The sequence below is a fragment of the Trichomycterus rosablanca genome, chromosome 11 (assembly GCF_030014385.1).
Source record: "Trichomycterus rosablanca isolate fTriRos1 chromosome 11, fTriRos1.hap1, whole genome shotgun sequence".
Lineage (NCBI taxonomy): Eukaryota > Metazoa > Chordata > Actinopteri > Siluriformes > Trichomycteridae > Trichomycterus > Trichomycterus rosablanca.
Genome location: NC_085998.1, coordinates 39,792,294 through 39,799,524, shown reverse-complemented (window position 1 = coordinate 39,799,524; position 7,231 = coordinate 39,792,294). Strand labels below are relative to the sequence as shown.

Genomic DNA, 7,231 nt, shown 5'->3' with positions numbered 1-7,231 from the left:
CTCCGCCCACCAGCTGAAGCCTACAGCGCCGGGGTGAAGGGTCACGACCCGACGACCCGCCCTCTGTACTGCGATCCGCCGCGGTCCCAAAACTAGCCTGAAGGTGCTAACACACACCTGATGATCCGTACACACCTGTCCACGTGATACGCATGATTAATGCCGCGGGGAAACTCGAACCCTGTGCTGCTGTCATCTCTGCATTCATCGTAAGGTTGTCGGTTCAAGCCCCACTGTTGCCTGATCAAGGCCCTCGATCTCTGTGTGAGCCGTTTCAGAAAAAACGCCGCTAAGTGCCGCGGATATTCCAGAACGTGTGTGTGCACCGAGCGTTCCTATCAGCTGCTCCATTTAGCTGTCAGTTAGCGGCGGAGGTGTGGGGTAATTAGCCGAGCTCTCCGGCGGAGGCGTCTGCAGGAGCTAATCGCAGTGAGAGACGGACAGGAAGTCTCGTAGGGATGCGGCGGACCCCAGAAATAACTTCCTGTTAGAGACGGGATGGAAATTGAAGGTCGGGGTGATTATCCCGGATCAGTTAACCCGCTTAAACCGAGTTAGCGCTGGTTATCACCCGTCTCATTACTGTCACCGCCGGGACCGATAACGGGTTTTATTGCTAATCAATAGAAACCTGTCGCGGCGTTTCCTCTCACACTTATAATGAGCTGTCCACTAGTGTGCTGGGACTCTCAGCTCTGCTACCGCTCGGCGGGGCGCCCCCTAGTGCCTGCAGCAGACAAAACCGGCCGCTAGTCTGCTGGGTGGGAAAAGATGGGACTAAAAAGTGGGCGGGGTCATCAACGCCATGTAGAGACCCTGGTTAGTAGGCCGAGGCGTCCGTACAGAAGTGAAGGACTGTAGATCAGCACCAATCCACTGAAGTACGGGGGGATAAGAAGGGGTGGGGGAATGGGGGGGTCAGGGTCTCCAGCAGAGGAAGAGGAACTGGCTACGACTAAACTGGGAGAAAAAGGGAGAAAATGCAGAAATAAAATAGAAAAAAGGCTGAGAGTGGGGGTGCTAGAGTGAGCTGCCTGCAGGCCAGACCTGTCTCACGGTGCACAGCGACATTTAGTTCTCAAATGTTTATCAAGTGCTTTTAAAATAAATAAAAAAAATAATTAAAAAAAATAAATAAATAAATACATAAATAAATATATAAATAATAAATAAATACATACATAAATATATAAATATATAAAAAATTAATTAATTAATAAATACATAAAAAAATAAAATAACAAAATAAATACATTAAAAAATAAATAAATAAATACATAGAAATAAAATAAATAATACAATAAAAAAATTAAATACATTAGAGAAATAAATAAATACATAAATAAATAATACATTAATTAATAATAAATCAATAATAAATACATACATACAGAAATAAAAAATAAAAAAATAAAAAAATAATAAAGAAATAAATCTGAGGTCTTTTTATTTATTGTTGACGTTTCTCAGATTGGCAGAATCTAAGTTCTGTTTAATTAATAATGTCACGTTTACAAAGACAAATTAAACTATACGGCTAAAAGTATGTGGACACCCCCCTCCTGGAATGAGTGTGCATGACATTTTAACTTCCTCTCTTCTGTCCTGAAAACAGAAGTCGCTCTAAAGAGCCACATTAATTTTAATAATAAATCAAAACCCCTCATTTTACTAACAGTTAGGAAGTGATTGTTCTTCTTCTTTTAAAAAATAAACATCAAATGTAGGATGTAGGATACAAGTTGGTAACTTCACCCCCCCCCCCCCCACCCCCCTCCCAAAGTACACACACACACATTCCTCTACTCCTGACCGAGTCACTACGGTAAAGTCGGTCACAGAGAAATAACGTCCCGAATAAAGACAACCATCGTCTCATCCGAGGGTCTCTGTGCAGCACCATCGATCAGCCAGCAGAGGGCGTAACTGCAGCAGCCGTTCATACTCTCCTCATGACTGCTGCAGTGACGCCCTCTGCTGGCTGATCGATGGTGCTGCACAGAGAGGGGGGATAACGTGTGACTCTGTGCGCGATACGGATCTCCGTATGAAGCATTTTACCAGCAATCGACAGCCAAATAAACAGGAACAGCACCTCATTCTTTATTATATACCTGTGAAGCGCGGTGGAGGAAGCATCGCAGCATGAATGTTAATTCAGACCAACACTAGGATTGACTAAGATTGGTTCTTTTATAACGTAGTTTTTTATTATTATTTACTTCTGTTGTGTGAAGTAAGCATTCCTGCTCTGGGATCCTGTCGGTTTCCTGTCTGCTTTACTTCCTGTTGCTGGAATGATTAGTGTGTGTGTGTGTGTGTGTGTGTGTGTGTGTGTGTGTGACGGAATGTGAACCAGTGCTGTGAGAACCTGGAACCGGAACTCATTCCGAATCTAAATTGGATGTAATTGGCGTGATCACTGAGTGTGACGTGTTTCTGAAGTGAAGCGTTAATGATGGATGCCGTCGTTACCAGAATCGCCCGTGGTCCGGGTCTCAACCCCCCGACGCCTGGCGTGACCCGCTCCCCTGAGAACCTCCTGCATCCTGCTGCTCACTGAACCACGTTTCCACCTCCTGGTGTTTTTGGGTTTCTGAGCTTCCTGTATTTCATATCCTCACTGGCGCGGCGGCTTCTGAGCACCTCCACCGCTAATCCTCACCACATCCTAAATAACTGAGGCGCTGCGTCCTCTCGTTTGGCTTAGTTTCAGTAGTTTAAACAGTATTTAAACATCCCAACAACACTCCTGCACCTGATGCTCTCATACCAGAGACAGCACACTACGCTTCCTCCAACCCGACTGATTTCACTGTGATTATAGACGAAGACTCGGGTGTTTATATTGTTCACTCATCCCGTCCAAAACCAGGCGCGCCTGTAGAGTACCGCTTAGTGTCCTCGTTACCATGACGATCAGCATCCTCACCTGAGTCCGGTCAGTCCGAGGATCAGCAGGACGTCACCTGAGGATTATTAATGGCTTTAAAATGATGGAGGGTTCAGGAAAACGTTCTTCACCTTCACTTATTAAAGGATTTTGTATTTATACATCATACAAAATATACATTAAACAAAATATATGGATCGTTTTCATGTTTGGTTTGGACCAGGGGAACCGAATTATAGATATAAACACAACCAAACTTTGAATAAAGCAGAATTTAGATAAAGTTAAAATAAATACATTTTAAACTGGTTTCCTAATAAAAAGGAGTTAAAGTATAAACTTATATACGTACTTCTATTAGTATCCAGCTACTGAATCTAGTCATATCCGATTCCCCTCTACTGCTGCAGACCTCCACTCCTGACCGAGTAGGATTGTGACTAACACACGCCCCCTCCGACACGTGTGCAGTACCTGGCATGGAGAGTCACACTTTATCCCCCGTCTCTGTGCAGCACATCAATCAGCCAGCAGAGGGCGTAACTTCAGCAGTTATGAGGAATCACTTCCGACATTTTATATGAATAAAAACACATAAATACACCCAGAAATCACAAACAAGAATAATAAATAATCACTTTTTCTAAAGCATTTTATTATTTTCACATTATTAATCTTATTAAAAGGGGGGCGGCACGGTGGCACTGTCGCCTCACAGCAAGAAGGTCCTGGGTTCCATCCCCAGGCGGGGCGGTCCAGGTCCTTTCTGTGTGGAGTTTGCATGTTCTCCCCGTGTCTGTGTGGGTGACAGTGAGTGAGTGAATCTCATTAAATTATTATTATTAATAATAATTCTAACAAAAGGTGGCGCTGTGCTGCATTATAAATTAGTTCCAGGCTCCTGATCCTGATCTCCAGTTTCATCTTCAGTCCAAATGAATCTGTCAGTAGGTGGATTGGATCCTGCAGACCCTGTTTTCGGCTTCACTCTGTAAACATAAAAGTATTTAACAATAAATAAATAAATAAATCATAGAAATAATTCGAACCTTCCTGCCTGAGTTGTTATTTTTCTCTTCTTTTGTGTTGCACTCCCACGTTTTCACACACACTCCTCCACTCCGTCTCACACTCGCACTTCTCCTTCAACACTGTGAAGTGTGTGTGTGTGTGTGTGTGTGTGTGTGTGTGTGTGTGTGTGTGTGTGTGTGTGTGTGTGTGTGTGTGTGTGTGTGTGTGTGTGTGTGTGTGTGTGGTCGGTGCCTATAGAAAATCATCACACTGTCAGAATTTTACCTTCTCTCACAGTACATTCTAAAAATACATTCATCAAATATATAAAATTTACATTTTAACCCTCAACATCAAAGAAAATGTATCAAAAATCCTAATTATTATTAAATTAATTAATTATTTTGATGTATTTAGTAAAACTCCTGCTTTGGAAAAGTGATCAGCCTTAAAGTAACCAGTATAAAGAGCTGAGACATAACCAATCCCCTTCTAAACCACACTACATACTCAGTTATATTAATTGTGGTTGATTATCTATCTATCTGAAGCAAGAGGGTGCTGGGTTTGATTCCAAGGTGAAGCAAGAGGGTGCTGGGTTTGATTCCAAGGTGAAGTGGTCTGGATCCTTTCTGTGTGGAGTTTTGCATGTTCTCCCCATGTCTGTGTGGGTTTCCTCCGGGTGCTTCCTCCCAAAGTACAAAGACGTGAAGTCCATGCAGTCAGGATAACTAGAGCTACTATAAATCACCCTGTGATGGACTGGTGACCTGACCGGGGTGTTTCCTGCCTTTCGCCCAGTGAATCAGACCCACCGTGACCCTGACCAGCGAGCTGAGGCGGCACAACCCGCTAGCACGCCGGCTAACGTCTCCTTCCGTGTACCGAAAACGCTTCAACTGTCCCTGACGCCCCAATTTACAGATAAACCCACACTCATATAATTACACCTTTATACACATTACACATCAATGAGAATTTATTTACATGTGATAAGAACTCTGTTAGTTGCTCCGCTTTGATTCGTTTGCCATGTTTGTAGTTTTTGGTGAGTAAAGTCGTGCCGCACTGAATGCTGGGATTGATCTTCAGCGCTGAGGAGGCGTCGGACGCTCCCTCGTCATTCAGTCAGATCATCACTCAGAATTAAGAACCTCAACCTCAGGAGCATTTTAAGGAGGCTAAGGATTTAGACACGCCCTCTTCTCGGGAGTGTAGGATGATGGGAATTCACACAGGTGAGGTTATTAGAGTAATTAAGGTAAGTTACATGGCAGAGAGATTCAGTCACGACTCCAAGGCGGCGGCGTTACGTTGGCGCCCGACTGTGTTCCGAGCGCTGGTGTGTGTTGGAGTGTGAATCTCTCGGCTAAATGGAGGTGAGAATTACACGCCGGGTCGCCAGAGACTCGCCGAGAGATGAGAAAGCAGCGGGCGTCCACATCCAGCCACATCCAGCCGCCGTTTGATCGTCCCAACATGAAAGAAGAAACCTCGTCAGACATCAGAGAGTCCGGACCCCCCCGTCTCATGTGAACGTGGATTTCATTATAATAATACAGCTGGGCATCGGGGTGGCACACAGACATGCTGCCTCAGGACCTGGGAGGTTTACGTGTTGTTGTTTATTGTGTCCGTGGTTCTCTGTACTGTAAATGAAGCTATTTTTAGATCTTCTCGGTGAGTGCGGGTGTCGCCGTGAGTGTAAATATAAAATCACGACACGACAGCGTCTGACTGTCGTTTATTTTCAATCAGAACGGCGATTTCCGGCGTCAGGAGGCAGCAGAACATCGACGACACAACAAAGTCGAGCAAAGTTTAACTTTATTCAAGTTATTAGTGATGCGGTGTGCCGATTAACCAATCAGAATCGAGCGTCACGCAGAGCTGTGCGCTTCATCTCCTCCATCGTGAGGCACTTTGCTCCGATTTTGGTTTCTAGATCATCGTTCCTACTAGAGATGAGCCATCAAACTTCCACACACCGCAAAGAACAAACACAGTACAGTCAGTGATAGACTACAATTTATAGATGACTGATTTTCCTCCAGGATTTTTATTTTTAGCAGGAACTCGTCTGATTTGTGCTCAGATTGTTTTTACATTTTCTGCATTTAGGAGACGCTTTTATTTTAAGCGCGTTACAGTACTGTGACAGTATACTGTCTAAGCAATTGAGGGTTAAGGGCCTCAATCAAGGGCCCAACAGTAGAAACCTGGCAGTGGTGGGACTTAAACCAGCGACCTTCTGATTTCTAGCACAGTACCTTAAACGCTAGATGAAAACTAGACGTTCTGTAGATACGAGTCAGTAAAATACTGCTGTACCGCCATGCCGTTATTTTTTCTTGGCATCAGTTAAACCGTGAGAACCGAACGCCCACAGGCGACGATGACGCTTCTGGTGTGAACACAGGGCAACGAGCGATCAACAATTCAGGTGACAGGAGATAAAAATAGGACTTATTTCTCAAATACAGTAAAAATCCATTTCAGGAACCTCCTCGGGGCTCCGAATGAGATGAAGTGTGAGATGAAATGTGAATGTGTTCCCTCCTGAGATGTGTGAGGGTGAAAGTCAGCGGTACGAGCAGGTAGATGATTTATTAGCTTGCAAAATAAAACTCAGTTTAATCAGTTTGAGTTTCTAATAAAAATGAGTTTCTTTTTTAACCTTTTAATCTGGATGCTGAATAAGCAGCGGCCGTAATTATCCGCAGTCATTTTCTGAAGTTCTGATGGGATTCGTAGGCAGAGGGGCGACTGAACTTGGCCGGGAGAGACGCGCTGCCCACGCCGGCCTTAATGACGAGACGCGTCAGGAGAAAGTCGCTCTCAGACCTCGTCTTAATGTGAGCTGAGTCACCGACGCTCCGGTCTGGATCCGTGTACCACAGCGTCCTCCTCAGATCCGCCGAAACCATCGAGCGTGCTGGAACGGATCCTGTCGGGAAAAAACGTCATTTACATCAAATTAGACTTAGATTAGTGAGTCAAAATGTCAATAGAAAGGTTGTGGGTTCGAATCCTGGATCTGCCGTGCAGCCAGCGTCGGGCCCTTGAGTAAGAAAGGCTCTTAACCCTGTTTGCTCCAGGGGTGTCCAAGCTGTACTGTACATGTGTAGACTGTGCAGGTGTAGCTTAGTGGTTAAGGTACTGCACTAGTGATCTAAAGGTCGCTGGTTCAAGCCCCACCACTGCCAGGATGCCACTGTTGGACCCTTGAGCAAGGCCCTTAACGCACAATTGCTTAGACAGTATACTGTCACAATACTGTAAGTCACTTTGGATAAAAGCATCCGCTAAATGCAAAAAAATTTAAAT

General features: G+C 44.6%; 1 long non-coding RNA gene across 1 annotated transcript in view; it reads right to left on the bottom strand.

Annotated features, from left to right (window-relative positions):
- Positions 1 to 2,007: 2,007 nt before the first annotated feature.
- Positions 2,008 to 7,231, bottom strand: part of LOC134322910 (uncharacterized) — an 11,235-nt gene continuing 6,011 nt past the window's right edge. Inside the window, exons 2-4 of the long non-coding RNA XR_010013993.1 lie at positions 6,582 to 6,851; positions 3,246 to 3,882; positions 2,008 to 2,969 (exon numbers count right to left, since the gene is read on the bottom strand). This is a non-coding gene — a long non-coding RNA (uncharacterized LOC134322910). The remainder of the gene's footprint in view (positions 2,970 to 3,245; positions 3,883 to 6,581; positions 6,852 to 7,231) is intronic.